This window comes from Rousettus aegyptiacus, unplaced genomic scaffold, assembly GCF_014176215.1.
Source record: "Rousettus aegyptiacus isolate mRouAeg1 unplaced genomic scaffold, mRouAeg1.p scaffold_m13_p_2, whole genome shotgun sequence".
NCBI classification, from domain to species: domain Eukaryota; kingdom Metazoa; phylum Chordata; class Mammalia; order Chiroptera; family Pteropodidae; genus Rousettus; species Rousettus aegyptiacus.
Window position 1 is genome coordinate 153460615 of NW_023416295.1, and position 24913 is coordinate 153485527.

Here is a 24913-nt window from a genome sequence, read left to right on the forward strand (position 1 = left end):
TCCATTATCCACCTATCACATTATACAACCACCAAAAATATCCAATAATTAGATTTTTCCTTTATAGTAAGGAATCATCTATAACATCAATAAGTATCTCCTTGTCCATTCTCCATCTCAGAATCAACATTTCCTCTCCTTCTGACGTATTTAAAAGTTCATTCAAAGAACCGTCTGCATTTAAGAAAAGTACTGTTTAACTGAAGATACTTATTCAACTGACAAGGAAAGCAGGAAGGGGCCTCAGCAGATCTACTGTTTAAATTCAAACAGGCTTGTGTTTGTTAGATCAATTAAAACAACTCGATGGGATGGGGAGGACTATCATTTGTTTGAAGTTAAAACATGGCAAATAATGGCAAGAAACCAACTACCGTGTTCAGCCAGATGCGTGCAATTTGCATCTGACATCTACATGAGCACTAGTTTGACTTGCAGTCCGTACATACTGAACATAACTTCCGTTAGTTTCTGTGGTTTAACTGGGCAAAGTAAAGTGGGACACACAAGGTCCAAAAATAGGTTGGGGGAAAAAGATCAGTAAGATGCCATTATGAAAACAGAAATCAGGAGCAAAAGAAAAATCACAGGGTAAAATAAAGAGCAGGAGGTGTTTATGTTTTGGAAAGACAGTTCTCTAACGTTTTATGTTTCATCAAATGTGCAAAGGGAAGCAGGGGAGTCCCCCGGCCCTATAACCAAATTAAAGGTTTTCTTCTGCTCACAGCCTGGAAAGTTTGGTGGTTATGGTAGGAAGTTTTGATTTTAAATGAATATATTCATATTTTCATAATTTCCGAATGGAATCGCTATACCTTCCCTGAGGCATCCTGAACCAGGAATTAGGGCATTTGAAATATTTGTTTAAATATGCATCCTAAAGTTTCCTGGTGAATTTTTAAATTAAGAGCATTCACATACATCCTAAATTTCATTTCTGTATTAATCAAGATGTCCTGAGAAAGGTCACCCAGAGGCGAAACTTGCAACTTCACTTTTCTTGAATTTTACCAAATATCACACATATTTTGAGCAACTCTAACATAAGGACAAGTTATATTTTTGGCGTTTGGTTTGGGGTTTGGGGGTGAAAGAGGTAAAGACAAACACACATATGGGAAGCTTACAAAATCTGTTTAGGGGTTTTTTTTGGAAGTGAAATAGGCTTTTAGAGCATTTTATAAATAGTCTGTTTTTCTAGTGTAACAAATTCTCCATAAGCTTCAACCCTTGAATAAGCCCCCAGTCCCCAATATATATATCTAGATAACTTATCTACAGTTAACTTCATTCCCCGAAATAGCTTTCTGTTTTGTTAGGGTTTTTTGCAGAAGTGAAACTGTTGATGAAGAAAACATTGTGCAGCCAGTTTTCAAATGGCATAGCATGAGTGCGAGGGAAAAAAAAAGAAGATGGCATTTTGTAATATGATGATGACTTTCTCTTTAAAGCATGGAGAAACTCCCAAGATCCTGTAATTATTCCACATGAGTGACAGGCCACCTTATCCCGGCTTTCTTACCCCTCGCCGACTCCATTGAGGACAAGCTGGCAGAAACCCAGCCCTCAAAGTAGATGTTATTTTATCTGGGGAAAAATCTGCGTCCAGCTTACTTATAAAAGACAAGCTAAGTACTACCTTTAGAATGTGTATACTCTGACTTGCTAAGTTACCATCGTGCTGTACCTTCATTTCACTGTATTTTCTCCAGAGGTAGCCCCAGGTGTGTCTGCGCTTCTTCATGGTCCCCCGTCCTTACTACTACACTGAAATGCCACACTTCAGTGCTTGCCCGGGGATTTGATGCCACCTCCCACCCCATATGGAAACAATTCTAGCTGGAGACAACTGTGCTATCGATCTGATGAGGAAACTTATGAAAAGAAGGCCAGAGGCTGAGTGAGTGTGGACGCTGACCTGCTCTCATTCTCGATGACGGCTTCCACTCAGCGAGACTGGGACACCGTAAGCTTGGGATGGGAAGCTCTTTTGAAAAGGGTCAATGAAGAGACTTATCAGTAACAGAAGAGAGGGTACCTTGATCAAGAGGGGGAAAAGTAAAAGTAAAATGTACTTCTAGGGCCTCCAGCGTTTGCTAGCAGCCATTACTCACTATCGTGACCCTCGGCCCAGCGGCCAGCAGCGCACTCAGAACCCCAGGGAGGATGTAGCTCAGTGCCTGGGCTCCTTTCCGAGGAGAACAAAACACACACCTGGGAACCCCACACCACAGACTCATCTCCTTTTGTCTTTTTATTATTCTCTAGGGTGACTCACACGGTCCGCATTTTTCAATCTATTTCTATAACCATGCACTTAACATCCACAGTGGCACATTCAGCAGATTATCAGCAATTAGAAAAATGAAACAAAGCCCACCATCTCAGATGGAGACATCTAGACAGAGAGGTTTAAGGAGACAAATACCCCATTTCCCAAATAAAGGAAACCTCTTTCTTCTCACGACTGCTTCTCTGCTCCAACCCCACCAGAGAGAAGGGGAGGACCCGCTTAGAGCTCATTCACCTCTGAAACAAACAGTCAGATGAAAACTAAAGGTGTTTCATTTTACCATTAGAGAGGGGATAACAATTTTCCCAAGAGGATTATAACCGCTACCTTAATTAAATTAAAATGCTACAGACAGTGATATTAATGCATTCGAGTGTTGTAGAGGGATAAACTGCCGGCGGAGGTCAATGATGTGACTAAAAATGCGGTGATGTGGGAACATTACTGTTTAGACGCTAAAAAAATGAAACAGGCTGCTCTGCTCTCAAATTGGCAGACACAACCTAGCAAACCAACCAGAAGATCAAAAGAGAAGCACTGTCATTTCTGAGGCCAATTGCAATACCTATGAAAAGAGGGTTGGAGGGTGGGTGGGAAGAGCAGTAGGAAGCTCTGAACTGAGAAAGTAAGGCTAAAAATAGTTTTAGGCAAGGGATGAAATGTAAATTTTACTAACCATTATAGAAACTTTTCAAAAAAAAAAAATTTAAGTGGAATATCGAGTGAGTGGTGTGGCTGCGAGTACAACTACCGAAACCAGGATGTGTTCAGCTCCCCCTCCTCATTTCTGCCCCCAACCACGAAGGACCAATGAAGGGTACCCATCTAATGCTGCTCATTTTTAAACCAAGTGCTTAGGAACCTGTGACTATCATATGAATCAAGCTTATACATTTTGGGCTAAGTAGAAAAATGGCATTTCTCCCCACCTCCCACCCCTGGTTGCATGTTACAGAAGAGTCAAAAAATGAATAATATTATTACTAAAAGATGTCCTTCCTATTCAAAAAATATAGAGCATCTATAAATCATGGGGATCCCCCTAATGCATTTATGCACTTGTTTTTTTACACCATTTGAAAAGGCTGAAAAGTTGAGAAACTTAGAGCCTATTGCTAATGAAACATTAACTTTCTGGAAAGAAAGAGAAAGCATTTCTGGAATTGCGAAAAACAGAAATAGAGTTTGGTTTACTTGTAAAAAGATGGTGTGCAGGTAAATTCAAAAATTCCTTACTATAGAGCTGAGTTGTCCTTATTTTCGGGTCTTTTTCCAAAAGTAGTCCCCATTTCCAATATAAATGCCCAGATTGCCCCGATGATGGTTGCTGAAGCCTATGTATAGTCCTGAGGTGGAAGAGTGTCACAGAAACAGAGCAGTGAATGATGACCACGGTCATTTCCTGGTGAACTCTGGTAAAAAATGCCACAGGTACCCTTCGCATCCTGCAGCATTTTGCACTGAAAATCAGCAACCCAGACAAAATGAAAAGAGCAGGCATAGTGGACACATGAATAATATTCAATATTTTGAGGGAAGGACTCTTTTCTACCTGCAGGTTTTTAGGAAAGCGGATGATTGTGCTGTAGTTGTTTTCTGTAGCTTGAACAGAAGAAATCTCTCCTATGGGAAGGCATTTATTGAGATTTGCTAAACGTAAGTCTCAAATACACAATTATTTAAGTACATTCTTCTGGCTGCAAAATGATTCAAGGTGGTGACTGGCTTTCTTTAAACAAGCTTTCATTAACAAGAGAAAATGACATATCACCAGAAAAATGAACAAGATTGAAATTTGAGAGGCACGGTTTTCTAGGTTTTTGGCATGGTGATCTGGGTGGGAATACAAAGAGACATACACAGGAACCTAAACTAACACACTCTTGAATGTCAATTCCTTTACTTGAACAACTACACTGAATATTTTGTTTACCCCCAAATACAGCGAGATCAACTTAAAGAACTTGAGAAAAAATGCAAATGTTGGTCTTCCTTTTAAAATATACATTATACACGAAGCCGCAGACCATGACGTTTTTGGCACACTCCCAGAAAAAACGGTATCCCTTGGGATGTGGAATACACACACCTTAGGATGTGGGTGTTCAACTATGAATTTTGAAGTAGAAAACCAAATCCATCAAATCACAGCATTGAAGTTGCGATGCTATCTTTCCGTCCCTTCGAGGCTCCAGAAGATGTCCACACTCGTGGCCTAGGTCAGCTCTCCGCTTACTATCCAGCTCCTCTCCTGAGAGAAACAGCCCTCTGGGTACTGAATCATTAGAGTTTTGCAACCGAATTGGTCTTTTGCTTTAAACATGCTTGAAATAATTTCAGGATAAAAAATCAATGGGAGTACCCTGTGAAAATTAGGGAGGGCAGGAATTATACTCCTGGTCTCTGGAGCTTCCTCCCTTGGTCACCTAGATGCCCGTTCAGCTGTGGGGGGTAGGGGGCCGTGGTGCAACAAACCCCACTCACACTGATGTCGGGGATCTTCTAGGAGCTCAGCTTCACCGGTCTGAGGAGTGCTTTTGCTATGGACATCGAAGAAGTGTTTAAGACCTAAAATATGCAGATTCATGCATATTTAGAACTGAAATAGTCCTTTTCCTTACCTTCTAGCCTATTACATCCTAAAGTCAGAAGACAATGTATTGTGTACATCAAACAGATAAAATTAGGTCACAGTATCTTATCCTTCCCTTTACCCAGAACTATGCTATCTATGCACAGTAAGGTGACTAAAAAGAAGCGTAAGCAATAGACCCTTCAATCAAGCATTGCTGTAGAAGGTCATTCAGGTTCTTTCCTCCCTATGATGAAATATTTTAGGATTCATCAAGCATCTACTAGGAGCCAAGGCCTCTAAAAGACATTATGAATTCTGCTACCATAAGTCCCAAAATTTCCAAGATGGCACCAATATAAAAAATTCTGGGTCATTTTCCCCAGAAATACATATGGGTGCACACGCATAACGGTGATACCCCTCAGAGCATACGTTCCAATCTTAGTTGGGAAATATAGTCACTGTAGGAAGGGGAGCTAGCATGAAGAGAGCCCTTGGAATGTACCTCCCAAGAAGACTTTATTTCAGACTCACAATAACCCTGTAAGGAAGGCATCATTATCTCCATTCCACATGAGGAACCTGATCTGAAGATCACAGGGGTTCAGCAATCTTTTCAAGTCATCAGCTTGGGAAATGGCATAGTTGACATAAAGAAGAGAAATAAGAAATTACATTTTAAGTAGCACTGGCCAGTCCACAATGGCTTCACAACTTCTGGGGAATATCCCGAGAGATAAGTTCAAGCTCGAAAGGATTATTGCAGCGTTGGGATATTTCATTGCTTTGTGTCCTCGCTTCTCACAGAATTTGAGTGCAGTTCCTCTGGGTCAGTCAACAGAGCTGCCTAAGCCAGGCTGCTGACTTTCTTAATCCTGTGTCTTATCCTATGAGGAGCACAGATGGAGGGGGTTGATGCATTTAGCTGAAGGAAAGGGACCAGATAAATACGATGTATAAAAGAATTCCTCCAGGCACGACCTCTGAACAGGCACAGCCATTGGCATTCATCCAGGGATGTGTATTACCTGTGGACACGATCAGCAGGGCCAATAGGGCATTTATAGATTGCTAGTGCATATGATGACTTCACCTTATAGAAATCTCATCTTAGGTAATTTTTGAGTAAAAATACATTACTTTTGTCTCTAACATTTCCTTAAACAACAAAATACAATTCCCTTACTCAACTCCTTTTCCTTTACACAAGAGCAGCAAATCTAAATATACAGGAGAGATGAACAGGAGCAGTGAGGAAGAAAGACCCTGTCAACATTTATTCGGAGCCTGCGGTGTGCAGATTGCTCTACTGAGAAGGAGCTGAGTTGGCCTCCAGAAATCACGGTGGCCACAATCCAACAAGGCTTCTCCAATGGCCTGAAGATGCAGACTCCCATTCTCTCAAATGACGAATGGATAGAGGATCGAAGGACATATGTGGCCTGTGGGGAAAGAAAGCTTTAAAGGATCCTCATGTGAAGGACCAGTGTAAGGAAGGGTTAATGCTGACCTGTTACCTCTCAGAGGGCAGGGCCAGCAACATAGACGTATGCACTAGAAATATATGTGTGGCTTATTGTTCCCCTGAAAGCCGATTTTAAGCTGAGACTAGGTGACTCTAAGAGGGGTTCCTGCCCCAAGAAGAAGCTCAGGTGGAACTTGAAGGTGCCTTATAACTCTAAAATGCTGCTTCTATATGATCTTACATTTCCTGGCAGGTCAAAGGCTATTAACTACAGTGTGGGTGGAACAGATCCAAATAAGACATGAACACCACAGTCTCCTTTTCTATAGCCCCCTGAGTTCCCTCCCAGGATCTTAGGGAATCCTACTACTTAGAAAAAGCACTGGTGTCTAGAACTAAGAGCAACTCCCTTAAAGACAAGCCCCCAAAGCAAAAAACAAACAAAAAACAAACAATCTCCCCCCCCACAAAAAACCTCAAATAGATTTCCTTATTGTTCTAATTTTTATAGTTTAATTAAAATCCTTTCCAATCTTAAGATGCAGATTTTTTTCTGAATTTCTTAAATATTTCTGACATGAACAGCAAGCATAGAATCTTAAGCTGTGACTCCTTTTCAGGTCAGGTTGTGGCTTCCAGGGATGTTTTTTGCTTGAAGGGTGCTCAGCCTATTTGGCTGGAACCCAGTGCTGATGCAAACAAGGTCACAGGCTTCAGACCTGGGTCGGACAGTTAAAAGCACGCCCCTCCACATCCCAGCTTACATGAATCCCGACCATGATGTAGATGATTGATTTCGCTCAAAGTGGAGATTAGGTAAACTCAGCAACACACATCACCACTCCTGAAAATCCCAGGAAAGTACATGTCCTACTGAGAGTGGTTACTTCAGTATAAGAAAGCTGGTTATATGGAACCAGCAGGCATTACTTCTGGGAAAAAATGAAGTCTTGCTGCTGGATTTATCCAGAAATGCCCCTAAACTTTTGATCAACCTTTTGAAAGAGAATCAACTAAATCCTTTCTTCCTAACTAATTCTAGTAACAGAAGAAACAGGTACTTAAATTAACAGCAGCTTATATCCTGGGCTCAACAAAGTGCCAAGTTCAGCTCTTTATTAGCTGCTTTTTCCTTCATTAATGCTATCTCCCTTAACGGTTTGGCTATTAAAATTAGCCAGTCTGCAGTGTCCCTGCCTGGGGCTAACGAGTAATGAACTGAGAGAGTTGCTACTTAGTTGTATCAAGGACGCCATCAGAGAGGCTTCTCAATTTCTCCCACCAAAGGAGAGATACCTTCCAGGCATATTCTACCTGCCATGTGACTGCTCTCCTACAGCAGTTTCACTGCCTCTGGGGTGGGAGCTCCCCAGGGCATCATGGGACCTTAAAACCTGGATAGCAGATAGGATGAGGGTCAGGCTTCTGCAGAGCCCAGAGGCATAAGGAGCCCAAAGGGTTGCTTCAAGGCTTTGTATTAACCATTAATTCCTCCCTCCCTTGCCACCCTCCCTTCTCCTACCTCATAAACCCTTTCTCCCCTCCCCAAGCAACTTTCTTCTGTAACATCGCTCTGGGCTTTGCTCCTTGTGATCTCTTTCTTGAATAGTTGTATCTGGAAGTCTTGTAAAAGGAAGAGAGATAAAGAGGAGCAAAGACCAGAGTGAGGCAACTCAGACCTCCTCAAAAACGAAAAAGATTTTTTGCCCTCTGATTTATCTTTAAGAGTTGTCTACAGCTTAGACCACAAAGCCTAATAAGGTTTTAAAGACTTGATACCAGAGCAAGATTTACATTCTAGTTCAAGTGAGGGTAATCCATAGAAATGCTGAATAAAGCTGAATAAAGTCTCTTAAATGGCAGCCCCAAAGGAGCTGATTGCATGATGTCCTACAAGGTCCTGACTGCATGCAGCCTATTTCCAATGAACCAGGAGACACTCCCCACTCCCATATGCTTCAACGAGTAAGGAAGAAAGCTGGGTTACAACCACTACCACCACGAAGCGAACAAATTTCCTTGCCCTACCTATATCAGATAAGTCTTCCGTTGCCTCAGGCTGAGAAATAAATATAAATTTAAAAAGCCTTGTAAACTATACCTAGAGTAACAAGTGCAAATTAGATCTGGAAAAGATTTATATCTCTGGAAAACGTTTGCTACCAAAATAATTTTCAATAAAACCATGTTAAGAACACCACGCTTGATAACAATGTAAGAGAAATAGGGCGGCATCTCCTCAGCGTTGCCGTCTGCGAAACTGGCATAACGACACCTGACCTTTACTGTCACGTAACATTTCAAAGATAAATGATATGAAGCTTATAAAATATTATGAGTTTCTTGAAACAAAAGCTCTCTGTAAATGCAAGACATTGTTATGAGGAATTTGAGGTCACAAATAAAGTATTACTTTTTATGGCTGTTTTAATAATTAAACTTGTCTTTATGTTGTAAACGGGAAATTAACTTAATGGAAATGAAGACTTAAGATGACAATGACCTAAATATATGACTGAGTAATTAGGGCTAAATTTATCTTTTTCTCCTCCAACCTCTAGAACTCTAAAAAGTAACATATAAACAACATTGAACACCGATGAAGAGTGTCTGCAATCATCTTGGCAAGTAATTTCTACCACTACTTGTCAAAAAAAATCACAGAAATTTCCAGATTCTTAGATACAAGACTCCTTATAGGAACTCAGAAGGGCATCTTTCCCCTCACTGCAGTCACAGTTCAAAAGATCTGAAAGCTTCGTTTTTGACAATTGATCACTGAAAACGGGTTCCGCTGACGAGGAGAATATTACCATGAAAAATGCCACAGGCATCAGTATCATTCTAAAAATTTAATGACAGGAATGAGAATGAAATATGTGTGTGTGCATGATAACAGCAATTAACAGAATATTAAGCAGCTGGAAATAATGTGTTGTATTCTTGTAGCCCTGTTGTTAAGACTAATTAATAGTTTATTTTATGTAAGATCGTGTGCCTTCATTAAAACTATTAGTGATCAGTAGTGAAAAATATGCTTGAATTTCCACATACTTCAGGATCTGAGGATCAGCTAACAGTTTAAACCAGGAATTCTGAATCGTCACCGGACTCATCTAGAGAAGCTTTAAGAAAAAAAGAATCTCAGCATCCAAATAAATCAGCCAGGCATCAAGAATTTTTAAAGCTTCCCGTGCAATTCTAATATGCAGAGAGGTGAGGCTGAGAATCAGTCTTAAATCAAGACATAAATAGAATATGTCAAGAAAATACATGTTAAATGATTATCTTTCACAACAGGTTTTTCGAAACCTTATTAACCAATTTGCTAATTGTCCTTCCCTCCTGAATAAATTGCTTGTTCTGCCTTTAACCATAAAATGGAGATTATTGGTATAATACAGGAAGTCCCTGAATGATGACTACCTAACCTATATATGAACAACTGCCCCAGACAGGTGTGCCTTCAGTGGTTCCTCTTCTCTCCCAACTGCCTCTGGAGTTCCCCTATACCCACCCCAGGAAGGCCGCTCAGCTTCACCATCTGGAGATCCTCCTGGAGCCCGCATTCTCAGCAATGGCTGCACTTGAAGTGTACGGCAGGAGCAAGACAAGGTTAATGAAGAAGAAACAAGAAGGAAAGAAAAGCCATTCTACTTCTGGCCTTGCCCTCCCTTCCCCCTCTCTTACCCAGAAAGTTCTGTCTGTCTTCATGTGCTCAAGTCCCAGACCTGCTTCCTGCTCAAGAATGAATCCACATGAAAACTGAAGAGCCTCTTCACTAGGTGCAGTAATCCCTAGGTGATCCCCTTGATGCCAGCAGGGTTGCATTTGTGCCATTCTGAAGTGGCAAGTGGGACAAGTTTTTTCCCCAAAGTAACCTTGATACTAGTGATTATGCCTCTGTTTTTGGTACGATGAACTATCAACTGATCATAATTTGAAAAACAAAAAACAAAAAACAAAAAACGCCTTGAACTCTAAGCAGCTGACTTCTTAATAAAATCTTATAACCCTAAACTAGTAGATGGAAAAAGCCTGCTAATGCTCTTCACTTGTAAGACAGTTTATAGGCCTTCAATTAAATGCTGCCAAATCCTCTTAACACCCATAGAATTATGTCAACAAAACTAGCACAAAACCTACTTGACAGATGTAAGAATTGAGGTTGAAGGGTTATAAAAATCTTGAATGAATAACCTAACTTCTCTTGGATGGAGCTAGCAGTCTTAACCCAATGCTGTCCTCTTCCTCCAGTTATTTTCTGTCTATAATGTTTTTTAAATTCTTTGTTTTCATAAAGTTTGTGTTTAAAGCATCCCTGAAGGGGAAAGATAGCTTACTTAAAAATCTCATTGACTGACGAATTCATTCCTTGATAAAAACATTCTCAAAAAACAAAACAAACAAACAAAAAACCAGTGGAACTCAACTCAAGTTCTTCCTATAAGACAAAAATTTCAAGTTTCCAAGCATTTTGACATTATTAGTATTTTCTCTCTTCTTTTAAGCAAAATACAGTTCTAAAACAGTGAAAGAATTGTGACACAAATATGGCTTTATCCTCTGAAATTCATTTAGGCATTGAAACTGCAAGAGTGGATAGTAATTCTCTTCACATCTTTAGAAAGCTGTGAAGGCATGCTACAGCATTGTCAGTCAAGCCTTACCAATGGTTTCAACAACAGTTCTAACATGGAGACCCCAAAAATAAATGCCTAATTTTCAGAAGCTAACCTTGAGTGTGTTACCACCAGATTATAGGACAAATATTGATAAGATGAAAACCTCCGCATGACCCTGGACATCCTAAGACCTCAATAACAATCCTACTCACTTCAAATCACTGTCCAGAAACACTTTCTAGTTCAATAAAGCTGTTTAGAAAATTTCTTATAGCTAATTATAGGTTTTTAACTCTATTACCCTGACTGCTTTAAGCAGTTCCTTCCCCATCCATGGACTCAGCAGTAGGTACCCATTCAGAGCTTCCCCACCTGCCTCTCCTCTAGCTCCATGCCAAGTCTCCCAAGTCCATGCTCACCTGACCTCCTCAGCAGACCCTGCCCTTGAGTTTGAATCTAGGTCTCATCTTCGCAGTTCCTTGTTTCCAGGTCAATGGTTTGCTGAAGCTTGGACTTTGATCTTCCTGTGTTCACATCCACAGTCCGGGGCCTACCTTACCTTCACCTGCGTCTCAGACCCCCAAACCAAAATGGAGCCCTAAGTCCTCCCACTCACCTGGTAAGGAAGATTGTCATTAGCAGAGAATTCCGACAGAAGAGACCTTCCCTGTCTTGTTCACTACCATATCCCTTGCACACTGAGTGGTGCCTGTTGGCTCACAGTAGGCACTCCTTAAGTAGTCACCGAATGAGTGAATGAAGGAGCCTCATTAGACAATCTCAGAGCATTTTCCAATGCCAACACAAATTCATCTTTAGTCCTGTGTTTTCTCCCAGGGCTAGCGAGTGCCTTATTGACAAAGTTTTAAGTCCAACTGTCTACATAAAAATCTTGCTACAGACTGCCAGCACCACCTCATCTCCTATTTCTCTTCAGGAGACATATTTGCCTCCCGATTATCCATTTATTTTCAGGCCTTATTCCAGGTGGTTCCAAGTTACCCGGCTTACCTTACTTACTATGATCTTATCCCATCAACTCTGCTGCCTTTCAAGATAGATGCTCTCTAATGGGATATTATACTTATCCCAAAGATGCCATCATTCCTCAAAAGTACTTTAGAAACACCTCTTTTAGGACTTTCTGAGCCAGTTATAGATAATGGTTTATTGCTATTTCTCGTATGTGACCAAAAAACCTTCCTCACAGACTTGATGCCAAATTATTTCGGCTATTTCCAAAATTTAAATCCCACATCAAGGAACAAAGTTGTTCATTAATTATCTATGTAATGTTTCTCTCCCAGCTAGACTTTAAAAAGTGGCGACACACACTGTGTTTGCATTGTTGACTGCACTCCCCTCATGTGCCTGGTACACTGTAGATACACAACTAAAAATTGGTGCGTGAATGAAAGAATGATCTGGAGACCTTTCAAAAAGATTTTTCTCTGTTTCAACAAATACCTGCCTGACATTGCTAGGAGCTGAGAATATGGAGATGCGTAAAGGAAAAAAAAATTCTTCCTTAAGGAGTTTAAAGTCTAGAGGGCATAAAAAAAAACTTAACGGAAAAGGAAAATAAAATTGTATTATTTATTGTCAACTCTTATGTAAAACAGGCACAGATAGTATATCATTTAAATTTCCCAGCTATCAAATAAGCATGACATTTCAATCCCCATTTTAAAGACTAAGAAATTGGGATTCAGCAATGTTATATTAACTTGCATAAGGTTAATAAGTGACAAGCTAGTCTCTGAACCCAGAGCGTAGGGACAGCAAAACCCAGGTCCTTACTTCCAACACCACCAAGCAAGGTGTGTACAATTCAGGTAAGTGTTTTGTCTTGTGACTACTTTTGAAGCGCTGACGGAAACAAGACTTACATGGCTATTTGAGTGCTGGTACGGGTACACTTTCTGTTAGCCTTACCCCATGCTACTCTAGAAATCACGTTAGGTGACACAACAACTCTCGTCTCACTGAGAAGTACTCCAAAGACCAGCTCCCTTGCCCTCACTCCCACATCAAGAAGCAAGGTTTATTTAATCACAAATCCATGACACCCACTCTGATATTGGGGTGAAGGCAGACCTATAAATGCCTACAGAGGGAGTGAGTGGATTAAGCTGCAGATAAACACTGGTACACATGGAATTGAGAGGAAGAAAGAGGCCTTTGGGATATAGGCCATAAATTACCAAGACATTTTGCCCACCCTTACTACGAAGGAAATGAAGAATGGAGCCTTTCAAGTTTCATTCCAGTGACATTTTAAAGAGACAAGTTTCATATTATGACCAAAAAAATTTAGAATCTCGGGGCCATGGTTTCCTTTCCTTAGACTTCTTCATTCAGTTCCACATCGATTGTGGAGCAGTGCAGAGAGCTGGTTAAGAGCTTTGGCTTGGAGGCACGAGACTTGTTTTGACTGTTAGCTCTAGCACTTAACCGTGTGACTTTGTACAAGTTACTTAAACTCCCCAGGCCTCAGTTTCTTCATCTATTAAAATGGGATGGTAACACTGGCTCTGCCCGAAAAGGTTGTAAGAATCAAGGGAGATAATACGCTAGAACTTAGCATAGGGCCTGGCTCATAAAAGTATAACGACTATCAGTGACAAGTTCACGTGCCAGGGTTGTGGCAAATCTTAAGGACATACAAATATACACACGTAGTACAGTCATTTTTGAGGTGGCTTGGTAGTTACATCCGCGGTAGGCACAAGATATCACATGACTACATAGAGGACTCTGGTGAAAGACACAAGGCTCATGTAAAACTACCATCTATTATAGAGTTTAAGTCACTTTCAAGAGGCTTTGCAAATCATGTTTTTAGCAGGGGGAAAATGAAAACCAAAGGACTCAGTTCCTGTAAAGATGCTGCAATAAGAGAAGCAGACACTGCCAGGACCACGTGTCCTGGCATGATCAGACTATCCATCTACCTGGATGCAGTAGGTACTTAAACAGGGAAGTTTCAAGGTAATTTCTGTTACACTAACACCCATGCTCTGCCCAAAGGGAAAACCTGCATTTGCTTCTTCTGATTCACATGTTAGTGACGACAGGAGACACCAAGTGGTCTGCTAAGCGAAGGTTTTCCCGCTGTCTGCAACGACGGCCAGTGCAGTGGGCCAGCTGGCCGCGCCGGCTTCACCTGGACTTACAGATCAACTAACTCTTCAGCATCACCGAGCGTGGGCGTGTGCTGGGGAAGGCGCCTACCTTGCTCTAATGATGAACGCGTTTCGTTCCTTAATAGCTGGTTCTTTGCTAACGACACCTCTTTTTTCCAGATGGTTCCATCGATATTCGGGGGCAGGGTGGCCTAGTATGAGTCGTCAGGGCAGAGTGTGGTATACTTATACTCGACCGGTACCCACTCACTGTGTATTTACTCTCCTCTACTTATAACCTTTTCTGTAAGCTCTGAAATTAAACCGAGAGGAAAAAAAATTAAAACATGGTGGGTGATATTTTAGGGAGCTCTGTGCAGGCGGAAGGGCTAAAGGAAAACGAAGAAGTGAGTAAAATATATTCAGCACCTTCTATGTACCAGACACTTAAGCTCTGATATCTTTCTGTTTTGTAAATGAAAAAAACCAAGACTCGGCAAGCTTAAAGAACTTGTTTTCTAATGTCTTATAATAAGTGGTGCTAGACTTTGAATTAAGGTATGTCAGATTCCAAAGCCATTATTCTTCTACATTTTCTCCCCAAAATGAGGAGTAAGGATCTTTGGCAAAATGAAAGTGGTACTATGGAATCACGGAAGACAGTAAAAAGAAAAAAAAAAAAATAGGTTTTGAAAATTCTAGTATTTCACAAGATGACTAGAAACCTGGAGTTGGGCAATTTAAATAGCAGAGAGGACATTCTGACATGCAGGGTAATGTATTTAGGCCCAGTGTCAAGGTGTCCTAAGAGCAAGGGTCGTTCCAGGTCCTGTACAGGCAGAAAAAGTTGTCTGTGTGTCAGGGATACCTGGAGAACCGTGGAAGCTGCCCGCTCCTTCTCTGACACTGACAGAGCAGCACATTCAAAGAATACAGTGTTCAGATGGCAGAAACAGATGAGGTGGGATGGCACGGGTGGAAATACCCGAAGTATGTGGAAGGATTGAAGGAAACTGCCCTCCTTGTGAGCAGAGCCTGTTAAAGGAGATGGAATCCATTTCCGCTTTGACTTCTCTTGTTTCCTACTTCCTGCTTCTTTCCCATAGTAAGCGTGAACAGAAAAGGGCCCTAGAAATCAAAACTAGTACTCGTTTTTCAGACAAAAAATCGGAGACAAACAGAAGTGTCTGAAATCACACTTCTTGTTTCAGAAACCAGGTACTTATCAGTTCTTGTTTTCGTTTTCTACCACATACTGTAGTAGAGACAGGGTAGATTACACACACACAGGGAGAGAGAGAGAGAGAGAGAGAGAGAGAGAGAGAGAGAGAGAGAGAGAGAGAGAGAGAGAGAGAGAGAGAGATTTTACTTTGTAAGCACAAAGATATCCCTACTTATCTTGACTTTCCCTAACCCCAGGACTGTATGCTTTGAATCTTCTACCAAACTGCATTAAAGATTAGCACTGCATCATTCACAAACTATTGTCTCGGTCATGTCTAAGGTACCTGGTGAGGTTGCAGGTAAGGGCTGTGTGGTGGGAGGGAGGATTTTTCTTTATTCCGGGCTCCCTGCACTGGTTGCCTTCTTGGTGACAACCAGCCATCCTGATTTTCCTGACACAGGGGTAGGGGTGGTGGGAGGCGGGGGCAGGGTGGGGGTGGGGGGTTGTTCTGTGGTGAGGGATTTCAGTGCCAAAACTTGCAAAGTCCCAGAGAAACCAGGACAAGTTGGTCCCTCAATTGCCTTCGGTAGGGTCACATTCTCAACTGAGCTACAGAACCCAGACAGATAAAATGCATTTAGTTGGACGTTTTAGCTGGTCTAACACCAGCTAAATGGTAGTTAACATTTCAAGTTTTTAAGAAAAGAAGCAGGATGAAGATTAATGACCATAATGGGCTTTGAGCCCTTGGGGAGGAAGGTATTCTCAAAGTAGGAAGTGTTAAGTCCATAAAAGAAACAATATGAGAATGCAGTGGGACTTTTTCATACCTAACAAGTATGACTAAACCTCTAAACACTTCCTGTTCTGTCCCATGTTTTGCTGAAATTCGTTTTTCCTTATCGGCCAAGAAGGTAAGGGGCAAAAAAAAAAAAAAAAAAACCGTTCTCTCTTCTCTTCTTAAGAATAACAGTGGGGAATTTTAAAACCTCTAAAGGTTTAGCAAGCTCTTGCTTTCACATAGAAATATTATGGGAAAACAAACAGCTCTCATTTTTTTCTCCTTAAGCATTCTAAATTCTAGCTACATATAATTTGAGTAAGTACAAAACCATCTGATTAGGAAAGATAAATACTTGTACCCATTCAGCCACCTAGTTATATTATGAATCAAAATTGTTGTTGTTGTTGTTGTTAAACACTGTGGTAGGTGATGACAATACAACACTAAATAAGGAGAATATGTTTTTATTTCATATGTTGCAGCATCCTAAAGATCAAAAATTGCCTTTTTAGATGTAGTCATGAGTCTTCCTATCGCAATAGAGAAAGCGAACCACTTCTAACATAAAACTCTACAATTAAATAATTTCTTCCCATTCAAAAAGAGCAATGCCACAAAAAGCAGTCTCACTTCCACCATTTCTGGGTCACCAAATACACTGGAGGCACTTGGCCTACAATGGGATAGAAAGGATGTGAGCCAAGGAGGGGGTTACACCAGGGCACAGGTCAATGGATTCCCTGACTCACGAGAACAGCTATACGCTGCCCTGTATCCATATTGGGGAAAGGCCCTCTCCCTCCTTCTCTGATCTCTTGGAAGAGTGACTTGAACAATATAAAGTCGTATTTTAGGGAAGGGCAAACGGCAGCCCACTGAGGGGCCAGGGAACCATGGAAAAGGCTTTTTCTCCTTCCATCTCCACTCTAATGGGTTGACTGCTGTACCCTCCAAAACAAAAGAGGCCAATTAAAACCAAGCTCACAAATCCACCCCCCTCCCCGTTCTTCCGTGCATAAAGCTGCCGACACCATTCTCTTCACCTGTGGGATGAAGTCTAGAGAACTGAAATGGCAGGGTGACGGGACAGCAGAGCAGGAACAAGTGTCAGATGTCTACCCAGCAGCATGGCCAGCTCAGGTAACAATGCCACCTCACCGAAGAGTCCACGGTCATTGAACTCAGCTCGCCCCCTGGGCTACGATGAACCTTCCGTCCTTGATTAGACCTCTGGGTCCTGCCTGCATGAGGGCCTTCTGGGTGCTCTCTGGGCCTCAGAGACTGGCACCTTTGTGCACACTACAATTGGCTTCTTTGAGCCCGGCAATCCCAGACCAGGAGCCTTGTTGCACTTCCTCTGTTTATACAAGACTTGTCGAGCAGGTTATGCTGCTTTTCTGCCACTTTTCTTCCCAGACACTTCTAAAATGCCAAGACATCAGGAAGCTAATAAAGAATAGGGTTTTCTCACCACAACCCCAAAGATGTACGAAGGCTTTCACAGGGCCTAGGTTTTGCAGAAGGCCTGCTGCTATTCTTTTAAATGGTAGAGTGTGTTTTTAAAGGTTGTAAGGGAAGAGTTGTCAAAAAGTAAGGTTGAAGTCAAATGCACTGTGTCACTGTCATTGAGAGTAGCCTCTTTCTAGAGACATTAAAATGCACCCCTCGAAGCCGGCAGCAAGTCCAGTGGTTGTATCAATAACAATTTTCACTTACCCAGAAAAAAACCCCTAGTAGCACACAGATGTTCATACCTTTCCCTCTCTATTTTGCGGATCTAGAAAAAGTGGTAGAAAGAAATTAAATACCTTCATGAAGCAGCAAAAAAAAACCTAGGGATAGAACCCAGGACAGCTAGCTTCCTGCTTTATAACACACATAGCCAGCACACCACAGGAAAACAGTTATTTTTTCACTACAAAAGAGGAGATCTTCAACTTTAAGCATAAAAGGTAAAAAAAAAAAAAAAAAAAAATCTTTAACATCACCAGTTATTTTGTGGAGAGAAGAAACAATAAAACAGTAGCCCAGGGCATAGTTCTTTCCAGAGGTCAAGATGGTATCTAACCAAGGTCAAGAGCGTACGAACCCAGACTTCCAAGGGCTACTAATCTTCCCCACGGTATGAGTCAGTCACACTGAAATTGCCTCACGGTTAAGGAGGGAATCATCAAACCACCAGCAGTAACACCAAATAGGACTGGGATCCCAGCTACTTCTGTCACATCTCCTTTGCCATTCATGGGAGGTGACCCAGGGAGTGACTCTTTCAGATTCTGGGAAAGTCCATTTATTAGGCATGAACCCACACCTACCCATCCACAACCCAGCCCCAATCTGTTCCAAGATGGTTGCCCAACAGCTCTAAGGATCTTCAGAAAGATTCTTCAGTTACAGGTACAAGGCCTTTGAATAGGTCTCGAATGCTTCTACCCACAGGAGTATTCTCACAAGTACACCCAGAGAATCAGATAAAATCCTGAAAGCATGGGCAAAGTTCAACAGAGAGCTGCCCCTTCTAGGCCACAAACTAGCACACCTGGCCATTTGGCAACTATTCCTTCCTTTAGCAGATCTTACCTGCCTGAGCAGGAAGCAGTGATAAGGCCAAAGCAAGTTCATGTTAACTGCTATGGTTCCAAACTCATACTTGAGCAGCACTCAGTTTAGAAACAGAACCTTAAACCATTGCAGATCAAATCAATATAACGTCATGGAACCATAAAAAAATAAGAGAATATAGGTCATGTTGTTTTGAAATCTAGAAAGCCCTACGTACTATACTACATATTATTATTTTGATATTCAATAATGCTAAAAGTAGAAAGTTGTAAAATAAACATCAATAACAATGGTAGAACAACTATGTAAGCATATAGCTAAAGACCTCAAGAAGTCAGGTACAGGCAGTTGGTTATCACGAAAAAAGGCTCAATTAAAAAAATCTTTCAAAGGGCTTCAACATTTAATAAGCAAATAAGTTTAAATGGTATCCTTTAATTATAAATGTTTATGACCCAATTTGAGAGTAAAACTAGTGTCATAAATCCTAACTTTGAAGAGGATCCCCAGGTGGCCTCAAGACCTGCTCCATCTCTTCCATCACCTACCGCAAAGTAAATGAATCTAATTTTTTAAGGTGTAGACTCTTTTCTTGTGAGACATACTAGCGCTCGCTAGTATATGATCCATCCCTGATTTACTCCTCTGTGCTGAACAAATTCTAGCTGAAAAGAGGAACGGACAAGCAACAGAAGTCTTTACGCGAGCCCTATTTACTGAATTGTAGACTATCAAGTCTTACAACTGGAAACACAGCCAGTTTCTCCTGCCAGGGTCAGCTCCGGTGGAGTCATCACAGGCGCACTTGGTCACAGCACCCTGCACACACCTGCGGACCACCAAGCCCTTAAGCCGCTTCCGCACACATGGGACGCAGCCTGTACAGAACGTGTGCTATGACGCTTTCTTCACTTTCTAGAACAATGTAAATCAGGTTCACCCCCACATTTTTATGCAAGACTCTCAACTGGAAAACCAGCTCCAAGTATGCTTGAAGCTGTATTTTCTTAGCTCTTCTTATTTTCTGAGTCTTTCTTTAGGATTAGTTATTCCTCTCAAATGACTTCACGAGTGACACGGATGAGGGAGATGAGAACGAAGTGATATAAAATGATCGAAGGAAACTCGAACACCACACGTGGTACAGGAAGCTCCCAGGTACACTGCCACTGGGTGCGAGAGGGCCCTAGAAGAGGGTTTTCACTTGGGGCCCCTGTCACAAAAGCTAGTTCTGTGAGGTGGGCAGTTGGTTTGTGTATGAGTATGAACAGCCCCCGTAACATACGGGATGCGAGCATGTCTGTGGTATGTAAGATCTCTTCTGTGTCGGTCGCTCTGTTGGAGAGTCGCACAAACTCCACATTCAACAGCTTGTTGTCTAGGGTGGTATCTAGCTGTGCATGCAAAGGCAGGCTACCTCAGAGCTACAAGGCAGGCCACTGCAGATTGGTGTTCTTTTCCCTCTGCCCATCCACATATAATGTTTTTTCCCTGACCACAAATTCAAATTTTGGCACTGACATTTACTAGTTGTGTCATTTTGCACAAGTGACCTGTTTCTCCTCATCTGTAAACTGGAGAAAGATGCCTATCATGAAAGGCTGTGCAGATTAAATGAAGGGGTGTGAGTGTGTGTGTGTGTGTGTGTGTGTCTGTCTGTCTAAGGCTCCTACTGCTGTACTAAACACATAGGAGGTTTGTTTTTTCCTCTCGCTAGCTTAAGTACTTACATGCTTAATCCTGAACTGATTTGTACTTTTTAATTATTTCAAGTTTATATGTTATCTAGACTGTGAGGAATCAGGTCATTTTAATTTTTGCTTTCTACTGTCTGAGCTGTGCACACATGGGTACCCAGTATCGTGGTTCACGATATTGGACAAGTGCATCATTTCCTCCACGTTCGATAATCTCTGGTAATGTTTCCTCAGGAAACCACTGTGAGTTCTGGACACAACTGATCTCCCTTCTGTCCTTTCGGCTCCTCACGCTCCTTCTTCCACACACACACCTCTGCCATGTGGAACGCCCTGAAGAACTCCCATAAGCCAAGTTACCCACTCATCTGATCACTTCTCGAATACATAAACATTTCCTAAGTACGTACTATGTGCCAATGAGAGGAACTGTGGATCCACACTTGGACACAGAAAAGGAAAGACTTGACTCTTGCTTACCCTCCAGGCTATCGGAGGGAGTCAGATGGGAAGGCAAAACACACAAAATAATACAGTGTATCAGATGCCAAGAGAAGAGTATATATCAATCCTATGGGACAAAGACGAAGAAATCTTAATTCAGCCTAAACACACTATTCTGAAATTTTAAATACGTATTGCCTTTGAGGTAGACCTTTAATGCACTTAACTTTGTTGAAATAGTGGGAGAAAGGGAATCTCCATCCTGGTATGTTACAAAATAGGTCAACTTATTTTGGAATAAGTCAAAAGTTATTCCAAAGATACTCTCGGGATTGCCAAATTCTTGTTAGTACCTTTTCTCATGTTAAATCATGTACATTGCAATACAAAAGAATTTTCTTGCAACTCATCTTGGAATTCTGAACAATCCACTCACACACGTATTCATGGCATGACGTGTAATTATTTAGCACCAGATTAAGTGTTGAGTGAAAAAAAAAAGAAACAAATATAAATCTTAGAAGCTCCCTGCTAATTCCTGGCAGAGAATGAATGGATCCTGAAGAAAAGATGTTCATTCCCTGACCCAGGGTGAACCTGATAGGGAAAATGGACAGAGAAGTAGGGTAGTGGCCAGCTGATGGGAGAAGAGACCAAAGGAAAGTGGGGGCACCTAAGGACAGGAGGATAGGACCTGTCTGTGTGCATATCGGAGCAGCTCCACTCGAAACTTTGGTGTCCTGAAATAAAGAGGCACCCCACACCCCAGCTTCATGCTAATGCAGAGCACCCAGTCAAATGCATTTGGGAAGCCTGCAAGGGTCTCATGCGTGGACCACACAGCAAGACAAGCCCCACCATATCTATATACATAGCTCCTACAAATACCTTCACAAACAGTCTAAACAATTTTCTAAGTTAACACTTAATTCCTAAGGCTTTCATTATCTCTTAGTCCCACTTTCCCCCTAACTCTTTATTCTCGCAACCAACTCAACCCTTTACTGATACACAGGGCAGAAATGAAGGTTTCCTGGAGGCCAGGTCTTATCTATTTTTGTATCCTACTCCCCACGCCTGCTAGTACCAAGCAGAGTATCTGGCGCATAGTAGACCCTCAATCAATGTTTATGTAATACCCAGTCTTTGGGAAACAGAAACAGAATGAGAAAATGGACCCTCAAAACATCAAAGGGTATATGGATTCTCCTATGTATAAAGTCATCCACTCCACATGATTGGTCCCAAACACTAAAGATCCACGAACGTGCCTTCCATGGAAGAAAACGTCCTTCTAAACTCTCAGAACATACTCCCTCTCTAGGAGCTGCTTGGTAAGAAGGCTGTTCATGGAAATCTTAAACCGTGACATAGCCCTGGCCGTATCAACTGTGCAAAACTAGCCCTATCAGGAAACCCAAGCTGCAAAAGGAACCGGAGACTCAGGCAGCTGACCCGCTTGCGATCTGGAGGCAGTGAAACCGTTGAGTTGTGAGTTTAAACCAACTGCAACTGGTACCTGACAACCAACTTCCCTATAAGACCAAGCAAGAGTCAAGCGAACTGCCACGTAGCATCCCTGGTGTTGGGGGTGGGGAGAGAAGATTATCTAAGCCTTTTGCTTCTCCCTGGAGCAGCTCCCCTTTGGACCGTTTCACTGTTCATTAGCACCTCTACTGAAGATAAGCAGGGGAGAAAGGAGGTGAGGAAACTCAAACCAGTCGATGTTTTTCCTTGTTAGCAGTTCTGGTAGACTTGGTGGGAGAAGAATTGTTATCGGCTAAAATGAGACACTGGGCCTATCTATGATTTTCAATTTTCCATGTTCTCCCTGCCCCTAATTATCACGTACAGTCAAGCCAGCCTAACCTTATAATGATAGCTCAGTCTGCGAGTGAACAGAAGCATAATGTTCAAATTCTAGAATTTTTATAGAGATAACCTATGAGATCGTCTTCTCTTATGTTAAAACTCTTAAAAACACCAAAGTCATGGATAATATAATCACAGGCAAAAAAGCTCAGAAATGTGATCACATGAACCCTATCTTAATTTTAATAGTTGACTGCTCCTACTATTCCAACTTTCCATGACCTGAATACATGCATCTTTATTTACTCTCATAAGAAAAATAAAAAACCTACCATGAATTAGGCACCTACTATATTCTAAAGTGCCGGACCTTCTGCTGAATATCTCATACAGATTATATTGCTTATTTCTAAAACATCTTGGCAAGAAATTTTTATCCTGATTTTATAGGGAAACAGGTCTAGAGAATTTAAGCCTGGAGATAGTAAGTACCAGAGCTAAGACTTGAACACAGAGCTGCCTTTCCGCCATCCCTACCCCCAAAACCTGTGCTCCGTCCACTCCACAGCTCAGCCTCGCTGATAACATTTCTCACCTCCACCCAGAACTCTGTCTGCGACAGTGCTCTCAAGGCTCGTCTAGAGGATGAATGTACTAATTATCCTCTATGACTTTTAAAGGTTCAGGCTGTACCTGAACGTGCTAATAGTATCCTCGGAATATTTTCAGATATCTGCTCTTTCCTCTGCTATCAGCGCTAATACAAATAACCACCAGCTTCCACCCCTTTGCCAAACATATATAAACTGCCCCTAGTCATGTTCATAGTTTCTGATTAGTGGGACACCAGACCATTCCCGGATGACAAAAGCCTGAGGCCACGGTGGGAGAGGAGGTCGTATGAGACGGCTTCACTTCCCGATGACTCAGGGCCAGCGAGGATGCCAGGAAGCCGATGCAGCAGAAGCCTGTGCCCTCAGTGTCACCACACGACCACTTCCTACTTCAGTGAGGGAAGTAGCCTAACCTCTAGTGTGAAGGCGGAAGGAAGAAAGGGGGAAGTGACTCCGTTGACTGTCTTAATCCCATATTCCATTCCCCTGTTTCTGCTCCTGTCTCTTTCCCTAGCCCCGCCCTTGCTGAACTTTAGTGCCTGAATTTGCCTTTCTCCTCCCCAAGCCTCTCTGGCCTGGCTACTTACTCCCTGCAACTCTGCCCTAGCACCTTAACGCAGCCACAGCACCTCTCGGTATTGGGCAGAGATAAATTCACTTTATTCGGTATCCTGTAAGATTACAAATGGGCTTGCTTCATCATTTGTCCTCTCTTGCCATCCTTGGCGAGTGAAAGATGGGCTGATGTGACTTAATCTCAGTGCAGGAAACACTACAAAAGCTTGTCCTTCAAGAAAGAAAATCTCTTCACTTTCCTATCCACAAGCACTTAGTGTCTCCATCACATCATGGTCCTAGAAGATGAGCATCTTTTATGGGTCTAAGGTTTGTTGGTATTTTTAATAACATTACAATGACCGAAGAGATTATAAAATAATTAGTGTTCACCAAAGAACACCAGTATGATGCTAGACACCTAGGCAGTGCCTCCTAACTTGAGATGCAGGCCTCTTGCCTGGAACAAATGGATCCCAGACTCCAGAAACGTGGATCCCTGTGGCCCAGACTCACTCACAGCATGGCAGTTTAGCCAGTCCCAGGTAGCTTCAACGTCCTTGATTTAATCTGGGCTGCTTCCAGTTTTGGAGATGCCAGAGAAACCACACTGACTGCCAGGCTGGATGAAACACTAACCAGATACAATCTGCGTGGCCTCAACAACTTCAGAAGAAAGAGAGAAGCCCAAAGTCCGGGCAGTTCCTGTCTGAGTGATTCCTTCTGAGTCACAGGTCAGGGACCTGCCAAAGTACTGGGCTGAAGAGTCGGGGAGTCCTAAAAACTGACTATTGCTTATTCTAAAATACAATACTGAGCATACACCAGGCTTCATTTACGACCTACGCAGTCACACAACCAGGGGAAGGCGGGTGGCTGTGCTCGTTTGAGCTTGCCTGTGCTTGTTTTAATACACTGCTGTGGATATCCTGAAATTCTTCATCATTTTTGAAGAAGGGGTCTCACATTTTCATTTTGCACTGGGCCCCACAAATGATGTAGCAGGTCCTGCTGAGCATGTTAACTCCAGTCAGAGTCACTTCAAAACATCTAGCAAGTCCGAGAAGCTGTGCCAGCAGAAGCGGGGTGCAGTCAAGCAGGATGTGAGGTTTCTGGCTGGCAGGGATGAGGGATGGAAGGCAGCGTATGAAGAATGACTGCTCTTCAGAGAGGAGGGAGGTAGTCTGGTGACAGGGA

General features: G+C 42.1%; 1 protein-coding gene across 5 annotated transcripts in view; it reads right to left on the reverse strand.

Annotated features, from left to right (window-relative positions):
• The window catches only part of ETV6 (ETS variant transcription factor 6), a 210097-nt gene that overhangs the window by 124764 nt on the left and 60420 nt on the right, over positions 1-24913 (reverse strand). The gene's annotated exons all lie outside the window — the stretch shown is intronic.